We start from the raw sequence: 26,226 nt of genomic DNA, 5'->3' as shown, positions 1-26,226 counted from the left end.
ATCTCTAGTAACTAGACCTTTGTGGACCCCATAGCAAAATTCTGAATGGGCCCACCAGCACTCAACAAGAATGAGTGGCGTTTGGGGTCAGAAAAGTAGAGGGGAAGGGGTCTGACAGAGTAGGGGGCAGGACATGAATGAATAGAAACTGAGGTGTCCATTATATAAAGAAATACAGTATGTGTGTCTGTGTGTATATCACACACACACATATAAGGGAAATTCAAATGCCCTCAATTATTGCGCCCATTACACTCTGGTTTAGGTGCACAAAGCACCTAAACCTGAATAAAGTAATGGACGCGATCGTGAAAAGACACCGTTTGGTTGCCCAAATGGGTCTCTTTGCACACATTTCAGCTTGTTTCCCCTGGGGGTAGCGAGCTGAAATAAACATGTCGCACCCGTTGGCAGCAACATTAGAATAGCTGCTGACGGGCACGATTGAGGGAGGAAAGGGACATTTGAATCCAGCCCATAGATGCAATGTGAATATGTAATTTGTACCTTCCTATCTTAAAATGTATATAGTAGTGTATACACTAAAGGTCTTTCCGAACCCCCTAATCCTAACATTGTAATTTGCTTTAGGGCGCACCTCCAATTAGTCTAGTGTTTCGTATTTTCACATTAAATACTTTCTTGCATTGGTTGGTTAAAGATTAGATCGTATATTTTTCTAGATATAGCTGTGCATAGTCTACAAGGCTACATGCTTCTCCCCTAACTAGAGATGTGCAGCGGGCATTTTTCGTGTTTCATGTTTTGGTTTTGGTTTCGGATCCGCAGTTGTGTTTTGTATATGGACGCGTTTTGGCAAAACCACCCTTTCGGGTTTTGGATTCGGGTGATTTTTTTTTAAAACCTCAAACAGCTAAAATCATAGAATTTGGGGGTAATTTTGATCCTATAGTATTAAGCTCAATAACCATAATTTCTACTCCTTTGTTTCCAGTCTATTCTGAACACCTCACACCTCCCAATATTATTTTTAGTCCTAAAATTTGCACCAAGGTCCCTGGATGACTAAGCTAAGCGACCCAAGTGGGCAGCACAAACACCTGGCCCATCTAGGAGTGGCACTGCAGTGTCAGACAGGATGGCACTTAAAAAAATAGCCCCAAACAGCACATGATGCAAAGATAAATAAAAAAAGAGGCGCAAGATGAAATTGTAGTGTGTCTCTCCTGCTCAGTGTCAGTTCTCAGTAGTATCCTCATCAGTGCTCAGTATCACTGCTCAGTGTCATGTGCTGCATTGTGGTGCTCAGTATACTAGAGTACATTACTAACAGTCCAGTGCTGCATCTTGCTGCTCAGTGTCAGTTCTAGTATCCTCATCAGTGCTCAGTATCACTGCTCATTGTTTTGTGCTGCATTGTGGTGCTCAGTATACTACAGAACATTACTAACAGTCCAGTGCTGCATCTGGCTGCTCAGTGTCAGTTCTAGTAATCTCATCAGTGCTCCGTATCACTGCTCATTGTCTTGTGGTGCTCAGTATATTACTAATACTCCAGTGTCTTGTGCCGCATATGGCTGCTGTAGGGTGCTGTGGTAGTGTCCTGTCACTGTGCATATGTCATCATTCCAGTCACAGTGATATCTGGTATCTATCTAGTGGTATCTAATTCCAGACATTACCACCGTCTAATTCCAGATATATTACTGGCATATAATTCCACACATTAAAATATGGAGAACAAAAAGGTGGAGGGTAAAATAGGGAAAGATCAAGATCCACTTCCACCTAGTGCTGAAGCTGCTGCCACTAGTCAAGGCAGAGACAATTCAATGCCATCAACATTATGTAATGATTATACGATACATTATATATCATATCATTGTATGGTTGTAAAATACAACTTAAAAACTTTAATGAATAAATACATAAAGTAGCTTTTATGTAACCTTTTTAAACCTATTAGCATAGACCGAATCTCATCGTGTGTATAGGCCTTTAGTTCAACAACAGCATGGGACCAGTTAGTGTGTTTTGACCACTGCACAGCACCTGGTGTTATATAGTAAGCACCACTATGGCATAGTATACAGCATTATGGGCCTGATATGAGTGTGACCAGCGGTGATGTGGAATGCAGTAGGAGGTGCTGTTTAGTAAGCACCACTTCTATATTCACCATGCAGTATATTGTGTGAATATAGAAGTGTTGGCTGTGTTATGTATTAGAGTAATTATTGCAGCTCCCAGCTAAAATTGCAACAATGTAATTTAGTGACAAACTGCAGAGATTAACCCTTTCTGTGGCTGCTGCACAACCTCTATTCATATCGCTGAATTCAATTAGGGAGATGTTCTCACCCCGCGAGCAAGCGCAGGTATATGCCACACTTATGGTAACATTGGATTTGCAGATATTTTCTTGCAGGGGTGTTTCTAAACAATTTGGCTTCAAATGCGTGCCCCCCGCCACCATTGGCATTAAAAATTGTGCCCCTCCCCCATATATATATATATAAAAAAAACTATACTTGCGTGAGCGCTCCGGACGGGATGGGGGGGCGTGACCTCGCAAAAATGGGTATGGTCTCCATAAAATGGGCGTAGCCTTGCAGGCAAAGACTACCTTACACCCCAGTTCTTGACCCTGCACCAACAGACCTCGGCCACCACAGGGAAAAAAGTACAGTAATTTCCACCATGTTAAGCCCCACACATTAATGCCCTTTGGAACATATTATGTCACTCACCACAATATCTGTGATACACTATGCCCTACAGTAAAGCTTCTAATTACTTTTACAAAAACTGCTCAATGCCAAGAGTTTCACGTGCTGGGTGTTATGCTCATTGCCAGGGGTTTCACTCTCTGGGTGTCATGCTCATTGCCAGGGGGAACGCAGTAGGAGGTGTTATATAGTAAGCACCACTATGGCATAGTATATAGCATTATATATATTGTGAGCACTGGTGATGTTGAGTGCAGTAGAGCTGCTGCTGGGTAATTACAATTGACTACAACCACCAATATATTCTGCTGCACTATATATATGCAAAGCTAATTCTGCTGGGTAATTACAACTGACTACAACCACCAATATATTCTGCTGCACTATATCTATATATGCAAAGCTAATTCTGCTGGGTTATGCAAATTGAAACATTATTGCATAGTATGTGATTTTGAAGTACTTTTTTAAAGTTTTGAATGATATAGACCCAGTTTAATCTTTGTGGAATGCCTGGTTGTTGTTTTTAAGGTAATTTATTGCGTTGCATTTGAGGGGGTGGGGTGTGGTTACAGATTTCAATTATTGGTTTCACTTGTAATAGTCTTCTACTTAAGTCCAATGGTGTAGGCTGTGCAAAGCCGTTTGGCTGTGCATTTATTGATCTAAGCATGCATTTTTATCAAAGCGTGATAAAATTGACACATAACAGCAGTGTTCAATCAGCATTAATTTATCTTCAGCTGATATCGATTGTGAATTGACGTTTCTTCTCTTCTTGTCACCTACAGGTAATTACAATTGACTACAACCACCAATATATTCTGCTGCACTATATCTATATATGCGAAGCTAATTCTGCTGGGTAATGCAAATTGAAACATTATTGCATAGTATGTGATTTTGAAGTACTTTTTTGAAGTTTTGAATGATATAGACCCAGTTTAATCTTTGTGGAATGCCTGGTTGTTGTTTTTAAGGTAATTTATTGCCTGGCATTTGAGGGGGTGGGGTGTGGTTACAGATTTCAATTATTGGTTTCACTTGTAATAGTCTTCTACTTAAGTCCAATGGTGTAGGCTGTGCAAAGCCATTTGGCTGTGCATTTATTGATCTAAGCGTGCATTTTTATCAAAGCGTGATAAAATTGACACATAACAGCAGTGTTCAATCAGCGTTCAATCGAAGTGAAAAAGAAGGAAAACAGAAGCACACCAATCTAACAAAACAAAGAAAACTGAAGAACTAATAACAAATGTGAGTCACTTACTCCTCAGATCACTCACCTCCTGATTGTTGCATCTGATTACATAGCACAGAACTACCTTACTTGGACATTTCATAAACCATCCATTTCACCTACAAATGCCTGTATCTGTATTATTGTAATTTTGTTTTTTAAGCACAGCTGCACCAATGCAATTTTACCTGCAAACACTTAAAACATCTAACATAATTACCATTGCTTCTTAAACCTCTCACAATCCTTTCATTTCTTACACTCCAAATACTTTTCTGCACCCACTTTATCTACGCTTTTGACTCATTTCATACTAAATCTACACCCCTTGAGCCTACACTGCTTTTCTCACCTGCATTTCTGCAATTCTTCTGCTCGGATTGCCTAACAGTCTCCTCTCCTACTTCCACTTTCCCTCAACCTATTTACCTACTTAACACTATGTCAAGGTTTTCTTATACTCCCCACATCACTCAGTGTCTACCTAATAATGTATCTTTAGCCTTCCCCCCTAGTCTCCTCCACCTCCTCCTCTCTCCCCTCCTCTGTCTCCCCTCCATCCCTCTGTTTCCTTCCCCCACCTTTCCTGTTACCCCACTTTCATTCACCTCTGCCCCATGGTCCTGCTACCCCACAACTCAGCCCTGCTCCCTCTCTCCCTTCCCTGTCACCTCCCCACACCCCCATCCACATCATACTGACCTCCCTCCCTGCCCACCTCCTGCAGTTTCCCCTCCTAGCTCAGGCACCCGTACCATCACTACTCTCTCATCATCCCTGCCCTCAAAGTTAATCCCACCTCATCGCTACAGCAACCCTGAAAATCTAATTCACATCTCTCCCACAAACTCATACCCCCTATCCTGTGCCCTCTGGAATGCCAGATCTGTTTATAACAAACTGGTCCCCACTCATGACCTTTTCATTTCCAACTCCCTACACCTACTAGCCATTACTGAAACTTGGATTACGCCCTCTGACACTACTTCTGCTGCTGCTCTCTCTGCTGGGGGCCTTACATTCACACACACACCCCGACCTGGGGGTCGCCATGGGGGTGGTGTTGGGGTCCTTTTACCTTCTAGTTACTCCTACCAACTCATACCACCAGAACCATCCCTTATATTCTCTACATTTGAGGTCCACGCCATATGCCTCTTCCAACCAGTAGCTGTCATTTACCGCCCCCCTGGCACTGCTTCCAAATTAATCGACAACTTTGCTTCCTGGCTTCCTCACTTCCTCTCTTCTGACATTCCCACCATTATCCTAGGCGATTTCAACATCCCTATTGACATCCCCACACAATCCCCTGCCTCTAAACTCCTTAACCTCACCTCTTCACTTGGTCTCTCCCAGTGGACCTCCTCACCCTCCCATGTGAATGGGAGCTCACTGGATCTGGTCTTCACTCACCGCTGTGATATTTCTGATTTTTCCAACTCCCCATTTCCCCTCTCTGACCACCACCTGCTCTCCTTCAACCTATCTCTCTCGACTTCCCCATCTCTACCTCCTAAGGCTACCATCACTAAGCGTAACATTGAAGCTATTGACACCACATTCCTTTCCTCCCTGTTTGACTCACTTCTCTCTCCTATTCTCTCTCTCTCTCATGCCCTGAACAAGCCACTTCCACATACAATGCTTCCCTTACTTCTGCTCTTGACTCTGTTGCTCCACCAACCACTATTCACCCTCGCAAATTAACACCTCAACCCTGGCACACCAAATGCATCAGATATCTGCAAAAATGCTCACGTACTGCTGAGCGACACTGGAGGAAATCACGCTCTAAGGCAGACTTCCTCCATTTCAAACGTATGCTCTCATCCTTCAGTGCTGCCCTTTCTCTTGCTAAACAGTCATACTTCAAGAACCTTATCTCCTCCCAGTCTTCCAACCCCCGGCGCCTCTTTGCCACTCTCAACTCACTCCTCTGCCCACCTCCACCTCGTCTCCCTTCCTCACTCTCTGCTCTTGACTTTGCCACTTACTTCACATCCAAAATTGACTCCATACGTCAGGACATCACATCACACCAGACTATCAGTAACCAGCCTTCTCCCACCCCTTACCAACCCTCCCCATCCCTCGCACCAACTCTGTCATCTTTCTCCCATGCATCTGGAGAGGAAGTCATGGCCCTCATTCGTTCCTGTCCCCTCACCACCTCCCCACTTGACCCAATCCCCTCCCGCCTCCTTTGCCACCTCTCTTCTTCTGCTTTTTCCCATCTTTCCCACCTTCTCAATCTCTCCCTCTCATCAGGCACTGTCCCCTCTGCCTTCAAGCACGCTCTCATCTCTCCTATTCTTAAAAAACCAACCCTTGATCCAAACATTCTCTCCAACTACCGACCCATCTCTCTCCTCCCTTTTGCCTCCAAACTCCTTGAGCGTATTGTCTACAACCACCTTACTTCCTTTCTTTCCTCACACTCACTGCTTGACCCATTCCAGTCTGGCTTCCGTCCTCTCCACTCCACTGAAGCTGCCCTTACAAAAGTATGCAATGACCTCCATGCTGCTAAATCTAAGGGACACTACTCTCTACTTATTCTACTTGATCTCTCTGCTGCTTTTGACACTGTGGACCATCCTCTCCTACTGCAAATCCTTCACTCCATTGGTCTGCGTAACACAGCCCTCTCTTGGTTGTCGTCCTACCTTTCTGACCGTTCATTCTCTGTCTCCTCTCATGACTCTACCTCCCCCTCACTTCCACTAACTGTAGGGGTACCCCAAGGTTCTGTCCTTGGTCCTCTTCTCTTCTCTCTCTATACGTCCTCACTAGGTAAGCTCATTAGTTCTTTTGGTTTCCAATATCATCTCTATGCTGATGACACTCAAATCTATCTTTCCTCTCCAGACCTCTCCCCTACTCTCCTCTTTGTCTCAGATCTTCCTCTAGCCTTGTTCTTCTTTCGAGAGTTTCCTTGTGCTGCCTCAGTTGGATCTCCTTCACTTGACAGGGGGGTGCCCGAGCAGCGACCCTTCCCAGCTCTAGCCCAACTCCTACTTACCTGCCAGGTGAGATACTATGATCATGAAGGTGCTTCTCCCTGGGCAAGGCTCACCCATTGCACTCTGGGTGTGCTGCTCCTGCGATTTCCCCAAATGTGGGAAACTTGACTGCATAATTTGTGTTTCCCCTGGTCGGCTCTCGTATAATTCAGATCTCTTTGTCTCAGGTCTCTCTCCAGCCTAGTTTGCTGTGTGTTTCCACTTCTCTTTTCTTGAGCCGCTCCCTTCTATGCCCTTGCGCACTATCCTGACTACTCCCGTATGCTTAATTTGTGCCTTCCAACGCACAATGCGAACTACAGGTAGTGCTGCAGGGCCCACACCCTTTTACTTGCCTTACAGAGCAGCTCTGGAGCTGTTACAGTGCCCAGCTGCTGCAAGAAATCAGCTTGAATGCTTCAGGGGCTGGGGCATAGCCAACATGAGCCCCACACCGAAGGAGGGTGGAGGTGTTTAATGCGAACTAGGGGTCATCCAAGCGCCGCAAAAGGCCGCCATGCCCTGCATACCCCTTTTCTCTTTTCATATGCAGACGAGGGTTGAAGCCAACTTTGACCCACTGCTTGGATGACATCACCATATGCAAATCCATCTGCTGCAGGCCTTCCCCCAGGAATGCTTGCACTAGTTGTTGCATTTGGTTTGTTGTTTGGGGGTGCTTCAGTATTAGGCAGCCTTCTGCCCTCCCATGTTCATCTGAAAATGTGTTCTCCCTGCAGTTGTTGTCCCCTGATGAGAGTTCCCTTGTGCTGCCTCAGTTGAATCTCCTTTACTTGACAGAGATGTGCCTGAGCAGCGGCCCTCCCCAGCCCTATCCCAAATCATACTTATTTTGCATAGGAGATACCATGGTCATGAAGATTGTTCTCCCAGGGTGAGGTTCATTCATTGCATTCTGGGTATGTTGACCCCTATGATTTCCCCAAATGTGGGAAACTCGACTGCATTATTTGTGGTAGTGGGGGACTGTGTTTGTTCTTTCCTCTGGTCAGCTCTGGTAAAAGTCAGATTTATTTGTCTCAGATCTTCCTCTAGTCTTGTTCTTCTTTCGAGAGTTTCCTTGTGCTGCCTCAGTTGGATCTCCTTCATTTGACAGGGGGGTGCCCGAGCAGCGACCCTCCCCAGCTCTAGCCCAACTCCTACTTACCTGCCAGGTGAGATACTATGATCATGAAGGTGCTTCTCCCAGGGCAAGGCTCACCCATTGCACTCTGGGTGTGCTGCTCCTGCGATTTCCCCAAATGTGGGAAACTTGACTGCATAATTTGTGTTTCCCTGGTCGGCTCTCGTATAATTCAGATCTCTTTGTCTCAGGTCTCTCTCCAGCTTAGTTTGCTGTCTGTTTCCACTTCTCTTTTCTTGAGCCGCTCCCTTCTATGCCCTTGCGCACTATCCTGACTTCTCCCGTATGCTTAATTTGTGCCTTCCAACGCACAATGCGAACTACAGGTAGTGCTGCAGGGCCCACACCCTTTTACTTGCCTTACAGAGCAGCTCTGGAGCTGTTACAGTGCCCAGCTGCTGCAAGAAATCAGCTTTAATGCTTCAGGGGCTGGGGCATAGCCAACATGAGCCCCACACCGAAGGAGGGTGGAGGTGTTTAATGCGAACTAGGGGTCATCCAAGCGCCGCAAAAGGCCGCCATGCCCTGCATACCCCTTTTCTCTTTTCATATGCAGACGAGGGTTGAAGCCAACTTTGACCCACTGCTTGGATGACATCACCATATGCAAATCCATCTGCTGCAGGCCTTCCCCCAGGAATGCTTGCACTAGTTGTTGCATTTGGTTTGTTGTTTGGGGGTGCTTCAGTATTAGGCAGCCTTCTGCCCTCCCATGTTCATCTGAAAATATGTGTTCTCCCTGCAGTTGTTGTCCCCAGATGAGAGTTCCCTTGTGCTGCCTCAGTTGAATCTCCTTTACTTGACAGAGATGTGCCTGAGCAGCGGCACTCCCCAGCCCTATCCCAAATCATACTTATTTTGCATAGGAGATACCATGGTCATGAAGATTGTTCTCCCAGGGTGAGGTTCATTCATTGCATTCTGGGTATGTTGACCCCTATGATTTCCCCAAATGTGGGAAACTCGACTGCATTATTTGTGGTAGTGGGGGACTGTGTTTGTTCTTTCCTCTGGTCAGCTCTGGTAAAAGTCAGATTTATTTGTCTCAGATCTTCCTCTAGTCTTGTTCTTCTTTCGAGAGTTTCCTTGTGCTGCCTCAGTTGGATCTCCTTCATTTGACAGGGGGGTGCCCGAGCAGCGACCCTCCCCAGCTCTAGCCCAACTCCTACTTACCTGCCAGGTGAGATACTATGATCATGAAGGTGCTTCTCCCAGGGCAAGGCTCACCCATTGCACTCTGGGTGTGCTGCTCCTGCGATTTCCCCAAATGTGGGAAACTTGACTGCATAATTTGTGTTTCCCTGGTCGGCTCTCGTATAATTCAGATCTCTTTGTCTCAGGTCTCTCTCCAGCTTAGTTTGCTGTCTGTTTCCACTTCTCTTTTCTTGAGCCGCTCCCTTCTATGCCCTTGCGCACTATCCTGACTTCTCCCGTATGCTTAATTTGTGCCTTCCAACGCACAATGCGAACTACAGGTAGTGCTGCAGGGCCCACACCCTTTTACTTGCCTTACAGAGCAGCTCTGGAGCTGTTACAGTGCCCAGCTGCTGCAAGAAATCAGCTTTAATGCTTCAGGGGCTGGGGCATAGCCAACATGAGCCCCACACCGAAGGAGGGTGGAGGTGTTTAATGCGAACTAGGGGTCATCCAAGCGCCGCAAAAGGCCGCCATGCCCTGCATACCCCTTTTCTCTTTTCATATGCAGACGAGGGTTGAAGCCAACTTTGACCCACTGCTTGGATGACATCACCATATGCAAATCCATCTGCTGCAGGCCTTCCCCCAGGAATGCTTGCACTAGTTGTTGCATTTGGTTTGTTGTTTGGGGGTGCTTCAGTATTAGGCAGCCTTCTGCCCTCCCATGTTCATCTGAAAATATGTGTTCTCCCTGCAGTTGTTGTCCCCAGATGAGAGTTCCCTTGTGCTGCCTCAGTTGAATCTCCTTTACTTGACAGAGATGTGCCTGAGCAGCGGCACTCCCCAGCCCTATCCCAAATCATACTTATTTTGCATAGGAGATACCATGGTCATGAAGATTGTTCTCCCATGGTGAGGTTCATTCATTGCATTCTGGGTATGCTGACCCCTATGATTTCCCCAAATGTGGGAAACTCGACTGCATTATTTGTGGTAGTGGGGGACTGTGTTTGTTCTTTCCTCTGGTCAGCTCTGGTAAAAGTCAGATTTATTTGTCTCAGATCTTCCTCTAGCCTTGTTCTTCTTTCGAGAGTTTCCTTGTGCTGCCTCAGTTGGATCTCCTTCATTTGATAGGGGGGTGCCCGAGCAGCGACCCTCCCCAGCTCTAGCCCAACTCCTACTTACCTGCCAGGTGAGATACTATGATCATGAAGGTGCTTCTCCCAGGGCAAGGCTCACCCATTGCACTCTGGGTGTGCTGCTCCTGCGATTTCCCCAAATGTGGGAAACTTGACTGCATAATTTGTGTTTCCCTGGTCGGCTCTCGTATAATTCAGATCTCTTTGTCTCAGGTCTCTCTCCAGCTTAGTTTGCTGTCTGTTTCCACTTCTCTTTTCTTGAGCCGCTACCTTCTATGCCCTTGCGCACTATCCTGACTTCTCCCGTATGCTTAATTTGTGCCTTCCAACGCACAATGCGAACTACAGGTAGTGCTGCAGGACCCACACCCTTTTACTTGCCTTACAGAGCAGCTCTGGAGCTGTTACAGTGCCCAACTGCTGCAAGAAATCAGCTTGAATGCTTCAGGGGCTGGGGCATAGCCAACATGAGCCCCACACCGAAGGAGGGTGGAGGTGTTTAATGCGAACTAGGGGTCATCCAAGCGCCGCAAAAGGCCTCCATGCCCTGCACGCCCCTTTTCTCTTTTCATATGCAGACGAGGGTTGAAGCCAACTTTGACCCACTGCTTGGATGACATCACCATATGCAAATCCATCTGCTGCAGGCCTTCCCCCAGGAATGCTTGCACTAGTTGTTGCATTTGGTTTGTTGTTTGGGGGTGCTTCAGTATTAGGCAGCCTTCTGCCCTCCCATGTTCATCTGAAAATATGTGTTCTCCCTGGAGTTGTTGTCCCCAGATGAGAGTTCCCTTGTGCTGCCTCAGTTGAATCTCCTTTACTTGACAGAGATGTGCCTGAGCAGCGGCCCTCCCCAGCCCTATCCCAAATCATACTTATTTTGTATAGGAGATACCATGGTCATGAAGATTGTTCTCCCAGGGTGAGGTTCATTCATTGCATTCTGGGTATGCTGACCCCTGTGATTTCCCCAAATGTGGGAAACTCGACTGCATTATTTGTGGTAGTGGGGGACTGTGTTTGTGCTTTCCTCTGGTCAGCTCTGGTAAAAGTCAGATTTCTTTGTCTCATATTTTCCTCTAGCCTTGTTCTTCTTTCGAGAGTTCCCTTGTGCTGCCTCAGTTGGATCTCCTTCACTTGACAGGGGGGTGCCCGAGCAGCGACCCTCCCCAGCTCTAGCCCAACTCCTACTTACCTGCCAGGTGAGATACTATGATCATGAAGGTGCTTCTCCCAGGGCAAGGCTCACCCATTGCACTCTGGGTGTGCTGCTCCTGCGATTTCCCCAAATGTGGGAAACTTGACTACATAATTTGTGTTTCCCCTGGTTGGCTCTCGTATAATTCAGATCTCTTTGTCTCAGGTCTCTCTCCAGCCTAGTTTGCTGTCTGTTTCCACTTCTCTTTTCTTGAGCCGCTCCCTTCTATGCCCTTGCGCACTATCCTGACTTTTCCCGTCTGCTTAATTTGTGCCTTCCAACGCACAATGCGAACTACAGGTAGTGCTGCAGGGCCCACACCCTTTTACTTGCCTTACAGAGCAGCTCTGGAGCTGTTACAGTGCCCAGCTGCTGCAAGAAATCAGTTTGAATGCTTCAGGGGCTGGGGCATAGCCAACATGAGCCCCACACCGAAGGAGGGTGGAGGTGTTTAATGCGAACTAGGGGTCATCAAAGCGCCGCAAAAGGCCGCCATGCCCTGCACGCCCCTTTTCTCTTTTCATATGCAGACGAGGGTTGAAGCCAACTTTGACCCACTGCTTGGATGACATCACCATATGCAAATCCATCTGCTGCAGGCCTTCCCCCAGGAATGCTTGCACTAGTTGTTGCATTTGGTTTGTTGTTTGGGGGTGCTTCAGTATTAGGCAGCCTTCTGCCCTCCCATGTTCATCTGAAAATATGTGTTCTCCCTGGAGTTGTTGTCCCCAGATGAGAGTTCCCTTGTGCTGCCTCAGTTGAATCTCCTTTACTTGACAGAGATGTGCCTGAGCAGCGGCCCTCCCCAGCCCTATCCCAAATCATACTTATTTTGCATAGGAGATACCATGGTCATGAAGATTGTTTTCCCAGGGTGAGGTTCATTCATTGCATTCTGGGTATGCTGACTCCTGTGATTTCCCCAAAAGTGGGAAACTCGACTGCATTATTTGTGGTAGTGGGGGACTGTGTTTGTGCTTTCCTCTGATCAGCACTGGTAAAAGTCAGATTTCTTTGTCTCAGATCTTCCTCTAGCCTTGTTCTTCTTTCGAGAGTTCCCCTGTGCTGCCTCAGTTGGATCTCCTTAACTTGACAGGGGGGTGCCCGAGCAACGACCCTCCCCAGCTCTAGCCCAACTTCTACTATACTATGATCAGGAAGGTGCTTCTCCCAGGGCAAGGCTCACCCATTGCACTCTGGGTGTGCTGATCCTGCAATTTCCACAAATGTGGGAAACTTGACTGCATAATTTGTGTTTCCCCTGGTCGGCTCTCGTATAATTCAGATCTCTTTGTCTCAGGTCTCTCTCCAGCCTAGTTTGCTGTCTGTTTCCACTTCTCTTTTCTTGAGCCGCTCCCTTCTATGCCCTTGCGCACTATCCTGACTTCTCCCGTCTGCTTACTTTGTGCCTTCCAACGCACAATGCGAACTACAGGTAGTGCTGCAGGGCCCACACCCTTTTACTTGCCTTACAGAGCAGCTCTGGAGCTGTTACAGTGCCCAACTGCTGCAAGAAATCAGCTTGAATGCTTCAGGTGCTGGGGCATAGCCAACATGAGCCCCACACCGAAGGAGGGTGGGGGTGTTTAATGCGAACTAGGGGTCATCCAAGCGCTGCAAAAGGCCGCCATGCCCTGCTTACCGCTTTTCTCTTTTCATATGCAGATGAGGGTTCCAGCCAACTTTAGCCCACTGCTTGGATGACATCACCGTATGCAAATCCGTCTTCTGAAGACCTTCCCCCAGGAATGCTTGTACTAGTTGTTGCATTTGGTTTGTTGTTTGGGGGTGCTTCAGTATTAGGCAGCCTTCTGCCCTCCATGTTCATCTGAAAATATGTGTTCTCCCTGCAGTTGTTGTCCCCAGATGAGAGTTCCCTTGTGCTGCCTCAGTTGAATCTCCTTTACTTGACAGAGATGTGCCTGAGCAGCGGCCCTCCCCAGCCCTATCCCAAATCATACTTTTTTTGCATAGGAGATACCATGGTCATGAAGATTGTACTCCCAGGGTGAGGTTCATTCATTGCATTCTGGGTATGCTGACCCCTGTGATTTTCCCAAATGTGGGAAACTCGACTGCATTATTTGTGGTAGTGGGGGACTGTGTTTGTGCTTTCCTCTGGTCAGCTCTGGTAAAAGTCAGATTTACTTGTCTCAGATCTTCCTCTAGCCTTGTTCTTCTTTCGAGAGTTCCCTTGTGCTTCCTCAGTTGGATCTCTTTCACTTGACAGGGGGGTGCCCGAGCAGCGACCCTCCCCAGCTCTAACCCAACTCCTACTTACCTGCCAGGTGAGATACTATGATCATGAAGGTGCTTCTCCTAGGGCAAGGCTCACCCATTGCACTCTAAGTGTGCTGCCCCTGCGATTTCTCCAAATGTGGGAAACTTGACTGCATAATTTATGTTTCCCCTGGTCGGCTCATGTATAATTCAGATCTCTTTGTCTCAGTTCTCTCTCCAGCCTTGTTTGCTGTCTGTTTCCACTTCTTTTTTCTTGAGCCCCTCCCTTCTATACCCTTGTGCACTATCCTGACTTATCCTCCCGTCTGCTTACTTTGTGCCTTCTAATGCACAATGCAAACTACAGGTAGTGCTGCAGGGCCCACACCCTTTTACTTGCCTTACAGAGCAGCTCTGGAGCTGTTACAGTGCCCAGCTGCTGCAAGAAATAAGTTTGAATGCTTCAGGGGCTGGGTCATGGCCAACATGAGCCCCACACCGAAGGAGGGTGGGGGTGTTTAATGCGAACTATGGGTCATCCAAGCGCCGCAAAAGGCCGCCATGCCCTACATACCCCTTTTCTCTTTTCATATGCAGATGAGGGTTCCAGCCAACTTTGGCCCACTGCTTGGATGACATCACCGTATGCAAATCCGTCTTCTACAGACCTTCCCCCAGGAATGCTTGTATTAGTTGTTGCATTTGGTTTGTTGTTTGGGGGTGCTTCAGTATTAGGCAGCCTTCTGCCCTCCCATGTTCATCTGAAAATATGTGTTCTCCCTTCAGTTGTTGTCCCCAGATGAGAGTTCCCTTGTGCTGCCTCAGTTGAATCTCCTTTACTTGACAGAGATGTGCCTGAGCAGCGGCCCTCCCCAGCCCTATCCCAAATCATACTTATTTTGCATAGGAGATATCATGGTCATGAAGATTGTTCTTCCAGGGTGAGGTTCATTCATTGCATTCTGGGTATGCTGACCCCTGTGATTTCCCCAAATGTGGGAAACTCGACTGCATTATTTGTGGTAGTGGGGGACTGTGTTTGTGCTTTCTTCTGGGCAGCTCTGGTAAAAGTCAGATTTCTTTGTCTCAGATCTTCCTCTAGCCTTGTTCTTCTTTCGACATTTCCCTTGTGCTACCTCAGTTGGATCTCCTTCACTTGACAGGGGGGTGCCCGAGCAGCGACCCTCCCCAGCTCTAGCCCAACTCCTACTTACCTGCCAGGTGATATACTATGATCAGGAAGGTGCTTCTCCCAGGGCAAGGCTCACCCATTGCACTCTGGGTGTGCTGATCCTGCGATTTTCCCAAATGTGGGAAACTCGACTGCATAATTTGTGTTTCCCCTGGTCGGCTCTCGTATAATTCAGATCTCTTTGTCTCAGGTCTCTCTCCAGCCTAGTTTGTTGTCTGTTTCCACTTCTCTTTTCTTGAGCCGCTCCCTTCTATGCCCTTGCGCACTATCCTGACTTCTCCCGTCTGCTTACTTTGTGCCTTCCAACGCACAATGCGAACTACAGGTAGTGCTGCAGGGCCCACACCCTTTTACTTGCCTTACAGAGCAGCTCTGGAGCTGTTACAGTGCCCAACTGCTGCAAGAAATCAGCTTGAATGCTTCAGGGGCTGGGGCATAGCCAACATGAGCCCCACACCGAAGGAGGGTGGGGGTGTTTAATGCGAACTAGGGGTCATCCAAGCCGCAAAAGGCCGCCATGCCCTACATACCCCTTTTCTCTTTTCAGATGCAGATGAGGGTTCCAGCCAATTTTGGCCCACTGCTTGGATGACATCACCGTATGCAAATCCGTCTGCTGCAGACCTTCCCCCAGGAATGCTTGTACTAGTTGTTGCATTTGGTTTGTTGTTTGGGGGTGCTTCAGTATTAGGCAGCCTTCTGCCCTCCCATGTTCATCTGAAAATATGTGTTCTCCCTGCAGTTGTTGTCCCCAGATGAGAGTTCCCTTGTGCTGCCTCAGTTGAATCTCCTTTACTTGACAGAGATGTGCCTGAGCAGCGGCCCTCCCCAGCCCTATCCCAAAACATACTTATTTTGCATAGGAGATACCATGGTCATGAAGATTGTTCTCCTAGGGTGAGGTTCATTCATTGCATTCTGGGAATGCTGACCTCTGTGATTTCCCCAAATGTGGGAAACTCGACTGCATTATTTGTGGTAGTGGGGGACTGTGTTTGTGCTTTCCTCTGGTCAGCTCTGGTAAAAGTCAGATTTCTTTGTCTCAGATCTTCCTCTAGCATTGTTCTTCTTTCGAGAGTTCCCTTGTGCTGCCTCAGTTGGATCTCCTTCACTTGACAGGGGGGTGCCCGAGCAGCGACCCTCCCCAGCTCTAGCCCATCTCCTACTTACCTGCCAGGTGAGATACTATGATCAGGAAGGTGCTTCTCCCAGGGCAAGGCTCACCCATTGCACTCTGGGTGTGCTGCTCCTGTGATTTCCCCAAATGTGGGACACTTGACTGCATAATTTGTGTTTCCTCTGGTCTGCTCTCGTATAATTCAGATCTCTTTGTCTCAGGTCTCTCTCCAGCCTAGTTTGCTGTCTGTTTCCACTTCTCTTTTCTTGAGCCGCTCCCTTCTATGCCCTTGCGCACTATCCTGACTTCTCCCGTCTGCTACTTTGTGCCTTCCAACGCACAATGCGAACTACAGGTAGTACTGCAGGTCCCACACCCTTTTATTTGCCTTACAGAGCAACTCTGAAGCTGTTACAGTGCCCAACTGCTGCAAGAAATCAGCTTGAATGCTTCAGGGGCTGGGGCATAGCCAACATGAGCCCCACACCGAAGGAGGGTGGGGGTGTTTAATGCGAACTAGGGGTCATCCAAGCGCCGCAAAAGGCCACCATGCCCTGCATATCCCTTTTCTCTTTTCATATGCAGATGAGGGTTCCAGCCAATTTTGGCCCACTGCTTGGATGACATCACCGTATGCAAATCCGTCTTCTGCAGACCTTCCCCAAGGAATGCTTGTACTAGTTGTTGCATTTGGTTTGTTGTTTGGGGGTGCTTCAGTATTAGGCAGCCTTCTGCCCTCCCATGTTCATCTGAAAATATGTGTTCTCCCTGCAGTTGTTGTCCCCAGATGAGAGTTCCCTTGTGCTGCCTCAGTTGAATCTCCTTTACTTGACAGAGATGTGCCTGAGCAGCGGCCCTCCCCAGCCCTATCCCAAAACATACTTATTTTGCATAGGAGATACCATGGTCATGAAGATTGTTCTCCCAGGGTGAGGTTCATTTATTGCATTCTGGGTATGCTGACCCCTATGATTTCCCCAAATGTGGGAAACTCGACTGCATTATTTGTGGTAGTGGGGGACTGTGTTTGTTCTTTCCTCTGGTCAGCTCTGGTAAAAGTCAGATTTATTTGTCTCAGATCTTCCTCTAGCCTTGTTCTTCTTTCGAGAGTTTCCTTGTGCTGCCTCAGTTGGATCTCCTTCACTTGACAGGGGGGTGCCCGAGCAACGACCCTCCCCAGCTCTAGCCCAACTTCTACTATACTATGATCAGGAAGGTGCTTCTCCCAGGGCAAGGCTCACCCATTGCACTCTGGGTGTGCTGCTCCTGCGATTTCCCCAAATGTGGGAAACTTGACTGCATAATTTGTGTTTCCCCTGGTCGGCTCTCGTATAATTCAGATCTCTTTGTCTCAGGTCTCTCTCCAGCCTAGTTTGCTGTCTGTTTCCACTTCTCTTTTCTTGAGCCGCTCCCTTCTATGCCCTTGCGCACTATCCTGACTTCTCCCGTATGCTTAATTTGTGCCTTCCAACGCACAATGTGAACTACAGGTAGTGCTGCAGGGCCCACACCATTTTACTTGCCTTACAGAGCAGCTCTGGAGCTGTTACAGTGCCCAGCTGCTGCAAGAAATCAGCTTGAATGCTTCAGGGGCTGGGGCATAGCCAACATGAGCCCCACACCGAAGGAGGGTGGAGGTGTTTAATGCGATAATCCTGTCTTCCAAGACCAGAATCTCACTCCATTGGTGGCTGCACAGTTCTCACCTCCTAGAGGGGCGATGGTTCGGGATCCAGGACTGGATCCTAGGGACCAAGGATGCAACCCTCCAAGGCTGGGAAGCAGTCACACAGGGGGAAAACATCCAAGGAAGATGGTCAAGTCAGGAAAGTTGTCTCCACATAAATGTTCTGGAGTTAAGGGCCATTTAATAACTGCAGACACAGTACGCACTGGGACGGGTGCCCAGCATCCTCTACGGACTAAGAGAAAAGGATTTACCGGTAGGTATTAAAATCCTATTTTCTCTAACGTCCTAGAGGATGCTGGGGACTCCGTAAGGACCATGTGGATAGACAGGCTCCGCAGGAGACATGGGTACTTTAAGAAAGACTTTAGTTCTGGGTGTACACTGGCTCCTCCCTCTATGCCCCTCCTCCAGACCTCAGTTTGATACTGTGCCCAGTGGAGACTGGGTGCTTTTCAGGAGCTCTCCTGAGCTTTCTGACAGAAAGTATTTTGTTAGGTTTTTAATTTTCAGGGAGCACTGCTGGCAACAGACTCCCTGCATCGAGGGACTGAGGGGAGAGAAGCAGCCCTACTCTCTGAGTTGCAAGGTCCTGCTTCTTAGGCTACTGGACACCATTTGCTCCAGAGGGATTGGTACACAGGATCTCACCCTCGCCGTCCGTCCCAGAGCCGCGCCTCCGTCCCCCTCGCAGAGCCGGAAGATAGAAGCCGGGTGAGTATGAGAAGAAAAGAGGACTTCAGAGGCGGCAGAAGATTTCATGATCTTCACTGAAGTAACGCACAGCACTGCAGCTGTGCGCCATTGCTCCCATACACCTCACATACTCTGGTCACTGTAAGGGTGCAGTGCGCAGGGGGGTGGGGGGTGGGCGCCCTGGGCAGCAATATAAACCTCTTTTTGGCATAAATATAACACATATACAGCTGGGCACTGTATATATGTATGAGCCCCCGCCAATTTTACAGTTTAAGCGGGACAGAAGCCCGCCGCCGAGGGTGCGGGGCTTCTCCCTCAGCACTCACCAGCGCCATTTTTTCTTCACAGCACCGCTGAGAGGAAGCTCCCCGGACTCTCCCCTGCTTATACCATGGTAGACAAGAGAGTTGAAAAGAGGGGGGGGGGGGCACATAATTCGGCGCAAATTACATACAGCAGTACTACTGGGCAAACATTAAGTTACTGTGTTATTCCTGGGTTATATACTACTGGGGTGTGTGCTGGCATACTCTCTCTCTGTCTGTCTCTCCAAAGGGCGTTGTGGGGAAACTGTCTTCAGAAAAAGCATTCCCTGTGTGTGTGGTGTGTCGGTACACGTGTGTCGACATGTCTGAGGAAGAAGGCTATATTAGAGAGGAGCAGGAGCAAATGAATGTGGTGTCTCCGCCGACAGCTGATTGGATGGATATGTGGAATGTTTTAAATGCTAGTGTAAACTCATTGCACAAAAGATTAGACAAGGCTGAAGCTTTGGGACAGTCAGGGTCTCAACCCATGCCTGATCCTATGTTGCAGGGACTGTCAGGGTCTCATAAGCGCCCACTATCCCAGATTGTTGGCACAGATACCGACACGGATTCTGACTCCAGTGTCGATTACGATGATGCAAAGTTACAGCCAAAATTGGCAAAATCCATTCGATATATGATTATGGCAATAAAAGATGTTTTGCACATCACAGAGGAACCCCCTGTCCCTGACAAGAGGGTACATATGTACAAGGGAAAGAAGCCTGAGGTAACCTTTGAGGAGGTCACACGAGCTGAACGAGTTATGTGAAAAAGCTTGGGAATCTCCAGATAAAAGACTGCAGATTTCCAAAAGGATTCTTATGGCGTATCCTTTCCCATCAATGGATAGGTTACGATGGGAATCCTCCCCTAGGGTGGACAAAGCATTAACACGCTTATCCAAGAAGGTAGCCCTCCCGTCCCAGTATACGGCTACCCTCAAAGAGTCTGCTGACCGCAAACAGGAGATAACCCTGAAGTCCATTTATACACATTCAGGTACCTTACTCAGACCGGCAATTGCGTCGGCCTGGGTGTGTAGTGCTGTAGCGGCATGGACGGATACCTTATCTGAGGGGATGGATACCCTAGATAAGGATACTATTTTATTGACCCTGGGGCATATAAGAGATGCTGTCCTATATATGTGTGTGTATGCAAACTACAGGTGGTGCTGCAGGGCTCACACCCTTTTACTTGTCTTGTAGAGCAACTCTGGAGCTGTTACTGGGTCCAGCTGCTGCAAGAAATCAGCTTAAATGCTTCAGGGGCTGGGGCATGGCCAACATGAGCCCCACACTGATGGGGGATGGGGGTGTATAAAGCGATTTAGGGGTCATCCAAGCGCAACCCCACAAAGGCCGCCATGCCCTGCGTGACCCTTTTCTCTTTTCATATGCAGACGAGGGTTGCAGCCAACTATGCCCACTGCTTGGATGACATCACCATATGCAAATCCATCTGCTGCAGGCCTTCCCCCAGGAATGCTTGCACTAGTTGTTGCATTTGGTTTGTTGTTTGGGGGTGCTTCAGTATTAGGCAGCCTTCTGCCCTCCCACATTCGTCTGAAATTGTGTTCTCCCTGCAGTTTTTGTCCCCAGATCTGAGTTCCCTTGTGCTTCCTCTGTTGAATCTCCTTAACTTGACAGGGGTGTGCCAGAGCAGCCGCCCTCCACAGCCCTATCCCAACACATACTTATCTTGCATATGAGATCTCTTGATCATGAAGATAGTTCTCACAGGGTGAGGTTCATCCATTACATTTTAAAGTAGGAAGGTACAAATTACATATTCAAATTACATATATGTGCTGGATTCAAATGTTTCCCCCCCTTCCTTTCTCAATTGTGCCCATCAGCAGCTATTCTTATGTTGCTGCCAATGGGTGTGACACATTCATTTCTTCTGTGGGGTACACTGGACTCCACAAGGATTCACATTGGGGTGTAGAGTAGGATCTTGATCTGAGGCACCAACAGGCTCAAAGCTTTTGACTGTTCCCAAGATGTTTAGTGCCCCCTCCTCTATAACCTCACTTCCATGAACAGGGAGCTCAGTTTGTAGTTTGTGCCTTCAGTAGCAGGCCACTTAACATGGGGCTGCCTCAGGCAGCCTATTCTTAGCTATTAATTTTGGCAAGAAAAGAAGAACTTTTTTTATAAGAATCTACAAGGGCTGCAGCAGGCTAGGTCTAATAGACCTCTTTACTGCAGCTCCATCACTCCCAGTGGCGCAGTATACTCCCGTGCCCCGGTTGCTGGGTCACTTGCAGCAGAGGCTCCGGTTTCTTCCTAAGGTCAGTCACACACACACACACCGCCCTCCGGGATCACGAGGCCGCTGATGGGGGCGGGCCGTGTGCGCACTGGCGTGGACACTGATTACTGGGCAGCCGCTCCACTAGCCACCAGGGACAGTTAAGGAGCACAGCTCTGGGGTTTTTTCTCCTATATTAACCCCATTTTGTACTACCCGCAGTGCATTGTGATAGATAATGGGGCCTGATTATGGTTGGATTGCAATCCAACTGCAAAAACTGCTAAGAGCATATGCATCCGCCTGCATTTTCTGCGGCACCCCGCAGATAATGCGATCGCCTCTGCCTGTCAATCGGTGCAGGGGGGGGGGAGGGGGGTCAACAACACTTCATTTCCAAGTCGGAGATGGAGCGATGTGGGGGCACGGTTTCAAAATGGGGTCGGCAACGGAGAAACAGGAGGCGTGGTCAGAGCAGCTGCATGACATCACATGGGCCAGACTCTGCCAGTGGAGCCCCAGCGTCATGCGGTAGATTTTGTAGAGGCCGGGAGGACTTCTGTTCCTGGGAACTAGCTGTGTTGTGCAGCTTTATTCCTCTGCCCCTACCTCTGGCAAGAAAGGACGCACCTCGCACTTTCTTGTTTCTTTGTGACCGAAAGGACTGCATTTGATAATGCGGAGCTTTCTTATGCTGTGAGGGAACATAAGGTAAAAAATTTGATTTTCCAGCTGTAGCTGTGCGTGTTAATGCTTTGTCCATCCTAGGGGAGGATTCCCATCGTAACCTGTCCGTTGATGGGAAAGGATACGCCATAAGAATCATTTTGGAAATCTGCAGTCTTTTATCTGGAGATTCCCAAGCTTTTTCACATAACTCGTTCAGCTCGTGTGACCCCCTCAAAGGTTACCTCAGGCTTCTTTCCCTTGTACATATGTACACTCTTGTCAGGGACAGGGGGTTCCTCTGTGATGTGCAAAACATCTTTTATTGCCATAATCATATATCGAATGGATTTTGCCAATTTTGGCTGTAACTTTGCATCATCGTAATCGACACTGGAGTCAGAATCCGTGTCGGTATCTGTGTCAACAATCTGGGATAGTGGGCGCTTATGAGACCCTGACAGTCCCTGCAACATAGGATCAGGCATGGGTTGAGACCCTGACTGTCCCAAAGCTTCAGCCTTGTCTAATCTTTTGTGCAATGAGTTTACACTAGCATTTAAAACATTCCACATATCCATCCAATCAGGTGTCAGCGGAGACACCACATTCATTTGCTCCTGCTCCTCTCTATTATAGCCTTCTTCCTCAGACATGTCGACACACGTGTACCGACACACCACACACAGGGAATGCTTTTTCTGAAGACAGTTTCCCCACAAGGCCCTTTGGAGAGACAGAGAGAGAATATGCCAGCACACACCCCAGCGCTATATAACCCAGGAATAACACCGTAACTTAATGTTTGTCCAGTAGCGCTGCTGTATGTAATTTGCGCCGAATTATGTCCCCCCCTCTCTTTTCAACCGTCTTCTCTACCGTGGTATAAGCAGGGGAGAGTCCGGGGAGCTTCCTCTCAGCGGTGCTGTGGAGAAAAAATGGCGCTGGTGAGTGCTGAGGGAGAAGCCCCGCCCCCTCGGCGGCGGGCTTCTGTCCCGCTTAAACTGTAAAATTGGCGGGGGCTCATACATATATACAGTGCCCAGCTGTATATATGTTATATTTTTGCCAAAAAGAGGTTTATATTGCTGCCCAGGGGCCCCCCCTGCGCCCTGCACCATTACAGTGGCCGGATTATGTGAGGTGTATGGGAGCAATGGCGCACAGCTGCAGTGCTGTGCGTTACCTCAGTGAAGATCATGAACTCTGTGGAGCCCGTGTATCCCCATGGTCCTTACAGAGTCCCCAGCTTCCTCTAGGACGGTAAATCCTTTTCTCTTAGTCTGAAGAGGATGCTGGGCACCCGTCCCAGTGTGTACTGTGTCTGCAGTTATTAAATGGCCCTTAACTCCAGAACATTTATGTGGAGACAACTTTCCTGACTTGACCATCTTCCTTGGACGTTTTCCCCCTGTGTGACTGCTCCCCAGCCTCGGAGGGTTGCATCCGTGGTCCCTAGGATCCAGTCCTGGATCCCGAACCATCGCCCCTCTAGGAGGTGAGAACTGTGCAGCCACCAATGGAGTGAGATTCTGGTCTTGGAAGACAGGATTATCCTCCGATGCATGTGTAGGTGGGATCCGGACCACTTGTCCAACAGGTCCCACTGGAACACTCTTGCATGGAACCTGCCAAACTGAATGGCCTCGTAGGCCACAACCATCTTCCCCAGCAACCGAATGCATTGATGGATTAACACTCTTGCTGGTTTCAGAATGTGTTTGACCAGACTCTGGATCTCCATAGCCTTTCCACTGGAAGAAAACCTCTTCTGTGTCCAGTATGACTCCCAAAAACAACAACCGCGTCATTGGGACCAACTGCGGTTTTGGCAAGTTTAGGAGCCAACCATGTTGTTGAAGAACTGTCAGGGAGAGTGCAATGTTTTGCACCAACTGGTCCCTGGATCTCGCCTTTATCAGGAGATCATCCAAGTATGGGATAATTGTGACTCCTTGCTTGCGAAGGAGAACCATTATTTCCGCCATCATCCTGGTGAAAATCCTCGGAGCTGTGGACAGACCAAACGGCAACGTCTGAAATTGGTAATGACAATCCTGAATTGCAAACCTTAGGTAGCTTGATGCAGTGGCTAAATGGGAACATGTAAGTAGGCATCCTTTATGTCTACCAAAAACATGAAATCTCCTTCCTCCGGACTGGAGATCACTACCCTGAGAGATTCCATCTTGAAATTGAATTTCTTTAGGAAGAAATTGAGGGATTTCAGATTTAAGATTGGTCTGACTGAGCCGTCTGGCTTCGGGACCACGAAGAGGCTTGAATAAAAACCTTCTCCCTGCTGACTAAGGCCAATTTGAACAATCAGTGAGGGGGAACGTCTTGAAACCCCAGTTTGTACCCTTGGGACACTATTTGTAAAACCCACGAGTCCAGGTCCGAATGAATCCAGAACTGACTGAAGAGTTTTAGACGTGCCCCCACTGGTGTGGGCTCCTGCAAGAAAGCCCCAGCGTCATGCAGTGGATTTGTCAGAAGCAGAGGACAATCTCTGCTCCTGCGATCTTGAAGAGGCTATAGACCTCTTCTTTCTCCTTCCTCTACCTGCAAAGAAAAGGGAATCTTAACTTCTTGCATATCTATTGGGCCAAAATGACTGCGTTAGATAATGATGCGTCTTCATCCGTTGAGAGGGAACATAAGGCAAGAAGGTTGACTTACCTGCGGGAGCTGCCGAGATCAAATTAACTAGGCCGTCGCCAAACAAGGCTTCACCTTCATAGGGAAGAGACTCCCTTTCTTCTTGGAGTCAGCATCAGCATTCCCTTGGTGAATCCACAATGCCCTCCTATCCGAGACTGCCATGAAATTGGCCCGTGAACTCAATGTTTTTTTCCTGGGTCATATAGTGCTGGGGTGTGTGCTGGCATACTCTCTCTCTCTGTCTCTCCAAAGGGCCTTGTTGGGGAACTGTCCTCAGATAAGAGGATTCCCTGAGTGTATGGTGTGTCGGTACACGTGTGTCGACATGTCTGAGGTAGAAGGCTCTCCTAGAGAGGAGCAGGAGCAAATTAATGTGGTGTCTCCGTCGACAACGCCGACACCTGTCTGGATGGATATGTGGAATGTTTTAAGTGCTAATGTAAACTTATTGCACAAGAGATTAGACAAAGCTGAAGCTAGGGAACAGTCAGGGAGTCAACCCATGCCTGTCCCTATGTCGCAGGGACCTTCGGGGTCTCAAAAGTGCCCACTATCCCAAATAGTTGACACAGATACCGACACGGATTCTGACTCCAGTGTCGACTACGATGATGCAAAGTTACAGCCAAAATTGGCTAAATGTATTCGATATATGATTATTGCAATAAAAGATGTTTTGCAATTCACAGAGGAACCCCCTGTCCCTGACACGAGGGTACACATGTATAAGGGAAAGAAACCTGAGATAACCTTTCCCCCCTCACATGAGTTGAACGAATTATGTGAAAAAGCTTGGGAATCTCCAGACAAAAAGCTGCAGATTCCCAAAAGGATTCTTATGGCGTATCCTTTCCTGCCAATGGACAGGATACGGTGGGAATCCTCCCCTAGGGTGGATAAATCATTGACACACTTATCCAAAAAGGTAGCGCTGCCATCCCAGGATACGGCTACCCTCAGGGACCCTGCTGACCGCAAGCAGGAGGTTACCCTAAAGTCCATTTACACACATTCTGGTACCTTACTCAGACCGGCAATTGCGTCGGCCGGGGTTGTAGCGCGGTAGCAGCATGAACAGATCCCTTATTAGCAGAGATTGAGACCCTAGATAAGGATGCTATGTTATTGACCATAGGGCATATAAAAGATGCTGTCCTATATATGAGAGATGCTCAAAGAGACATTAGTCTACTGGGTTCTAGAATAAACGCTATGTCGATTTCTGCTAGACGAGTCCTATGGACCCGGCAATGGACAGGTGATGCCGACTCAAAAAGGCATATGGAGGTTTTACCTTACAGGGGTGAGGAATTGTTTGGGGAAGGTCTCTCGGACCTAGTCTCCACAGCTACAGCTGGTAAATCAAATTTTTTGCCTTATATTCCCTCACAGCCTAAGACAGCACCACATTATCAAATGCAGTCCTTTCGATCACAGAGAAACAAGCAAGTACGAGGTGCGTCCTTTCTTGCCAGAGGTAAGGGCAGAGGGAAAAAGCTGCACAACACAGCTAGTTCCCAGGAACAGAAGTCCTCCCCGGCCTCTACAAAATCCACTGCATGACGCTGGTGCTCCGCTAAAGGAGTATGCCCCAGTGGGGGCACGTCTTCGAGTTTTCAGCCACATCTGGGTTCATTCGCAGGTGAATCCCTAGGCAATAGAAATTGTTTCTCAGGGTTACAAGCTGGAATTCGAAGAGGTGCCTCCTCGCCGGTTTTTCAAATCGGCCCTACCATCTTCTCCCCTGGAAAGGGAGATAGTGTTAAATGCAATTCACAAATTGTATCTTCAACAGGTGGCGGTCAAGGTTCCCCTGCTTCAACAAGGAAGGGGAAATTATTCGACCCTGTCTGTAGTCCCG

The 26,226-nt window shown here is 48.2% G+C and overlaps 16 non-coding genes and 1 pseudogene across 16 annotated transcripts; all 17 read left to right on the top strand.

Annotated features, from left to right (window-relative positions):
- The first annotated feature begins 6,947 nt into the window (after positions 1-6,947).
- On the top strand, positions 6,948-7,110 carry LOC134987634 (U1 spliceosomal RNA). Its single transcript, XR_010193231.1, has one exon. It is a non-coding gene; the product is annotated as a U1 spliceosomal RNA (small nuclear RNA).
- A 669-nt stretch (positions 7,111-7,779) lies between these two features.
- On the top strand, positions 7,780-7,943 carry LOC134987621 (U1 spliceosomal RNA). Its single transcript, XR_010193219.1, has one exon. It is a non-coding gene; the product is annotated as a U1 spliceosomal RNA (small nuclear RNA).
- Positions 7,944-8,095: 152 nt separating this feature from the next.
- LOC134987638 (U1 spliceosomal RNA) lies at positions 8,096-8,256 on the top strand. The gene has a single exon (XR_010193235.1). It is a non-coding gene; the product is annotated as a U1 spliceosomal RNA (small nuclear RNA).
- A 672-nt stretch (positions 8,257-8,928) lies between these two features.
- LOC134987620 (U1 spliceosomal RNA) lies at positions 8,929-9,092 on the top strand. Its single transcript, XR_010193218.1, has one exon. It is a non-coding gene; the product is annotated as a U1 spliceosomal RNA (small nuclear RNA).
- A 152-nt stretch (positions 9,093-9,244) lies between these two features.
- LOC134987637 (U1 spliceosomal RNA) lies at positions 9,245-9,405 on the top strand. Its single transcript, XR_010193234.1, has one exon. It is a non-coding gene; the product is annotated as a U1 spliceosomal RNA (small nuclear RNA).
- A 672-nt stretch (positions 9,406-10,077) lies between these two features.
- LOC134987629 (U1 spliceosomal RNA) lies at positions 10,078-10,241 on the top strand. Its single transcript, XR_010193227.1, has one exon. It is a non-coding gene; the product is annotated as a U1 spliceosomal RNA (small nuclear RNA).
- A 152-nt stretch (positions 10,242-10,393) lies between these two features.
- LOC134987636 (U1 spliceosomal RNA) lies at positions 10,394-10,554 on the top strand. Its single transcript, XR_010193233.1, has one exon. It is a non-coding gene; the product is annotated as a U1 spliceosomal RNA (small nuclear RNA).
- A 672-nt stretch (positions 10,555-11,226) lies between these two features.
- Positions 11,227-11,390, top strand: LOC134987630 (U1 spliceosomal RNA). Its single transcript, XR_010193228.1, has one exon. It is a non-coding gene; the product is annotated as a U1 spliceosomal RNA (small nuclear RNA).
- A 152-nt stretch (positions 11,391-11,542) lies between these two features.
- LOC134987643 (U1 spliceosomal RNA) lies at positions 11,543-11,705 on the top strand. Its single transcript, XR_010193240.1, has one exon. It is a non-coding gene; the product is annotated as a U1 spliceosomal RNA (small nuclear RNA).
- Positions 11,706-12,376: 671 nt separating this feature from the next.
- LOC134987642 (U1 spliceosomal RNA) lies at positions 12,377-12,540 on the top strand. The gene has a single exon (XR_010193239.1). It is a non-coding gene; the product is annotated as a U1 spliceosomal RNA (small nuclear RNA).
- A 970-nt stretch (positions 12,541-13,510) lies between these two features.
- LOC134987623 (U1 spliceosomal RNA) lies at positions 13,511-13,674 on the top strand. Its single transcript, XR_010193220.1, has one exon. It is a non-coding gene; the product is annotated as a U1 spliceosomal RNA (small nuclear RNA).
- Positions 13,675-13,826: 152 nt separating this feature from the next.
- On the top strand, positions 13,827-13,978 carry LOC134987648 (U1 spliceosomal RNA; annotated as a pseudogene).
- Positions 13,979-14,663: 685 nt separating this feature from the next.
- LOC134987624 (U1 spliceosomal RNA) lies at positions 14,664-14,827 on the top strand. The gene has a single exon (XR_010193221.1). It is a non-coding gene; the product is annotated as a U1 spliceosomal RNA (small nuclear RNA).
- Positions 14,828-14,979: 152 nt separating this feature from the next.
- LOC134987639 (U1 spliceosomal RNA) lies at positions 14,980-15,142 on the top strand. Its single transcript, XR_010193236.1, has one exon. It is a non-coding gene; the product is annotated as a U1 spliceosomal RNA (small nuclear RNA).
- Positions 15,143-15,811: 669 nt separating this feature from the next.
- On the top strand, positions 15,812-15,975 carry LOC134987651 (U1 spliceosomal RNA). The gene has a single exon (XR_010193245.1). It is a non-coding gene; the product is annotated as a U1 spliceosomal RNA (small nuclear RNA).
- Positions 15,976-16,127: 152 nt separating this feature from the next.
- Positions 16,128-16,290, top strand: LOC134987635 (U1 spliceosomal RNA). The gene has a single exon (XR_010193232.1). It is a non-coding gene; the product is annotated as a U1 spliceosomal RNA (small nuclear RNA).
- A 670-nt stretch (positions 16,291-16,960) lies between these two features.
- Positions 16,961-17,124, top strand: LOC134987625 (U1 spliceosomal RNA). Its single transcript, XR_010193222.1, has one exon. It is a non-coding gene; the product is annotated as a U1 spliceosomal RNA (small nuclear RNA).
- The last annotated feature ends 9,102 nt before the right edge of the window (positions 17,125-26,226 follow it).

Source organism: Pseudophryne corroboree, unplaced genomic scaffold (genome assembly GCF_028390025.1).
Source record: "Pseudophryne corroboree isolate aPseCor3 unplaced genomic scaffold, aPseCor3.hap2 scaffold_1014, whole genome shotgun sequence".
Taxonomy (NCBI): domain Eukaryota; kingdom Metazoa; phylum Chordata; class Amphibia; order Anura; family Myobatrachidae; genus Pseudophryne; species Pseudophryne corroboree.
This window is presented reverse-complemented; position numbering and strand designations above follow the sequence as displayed.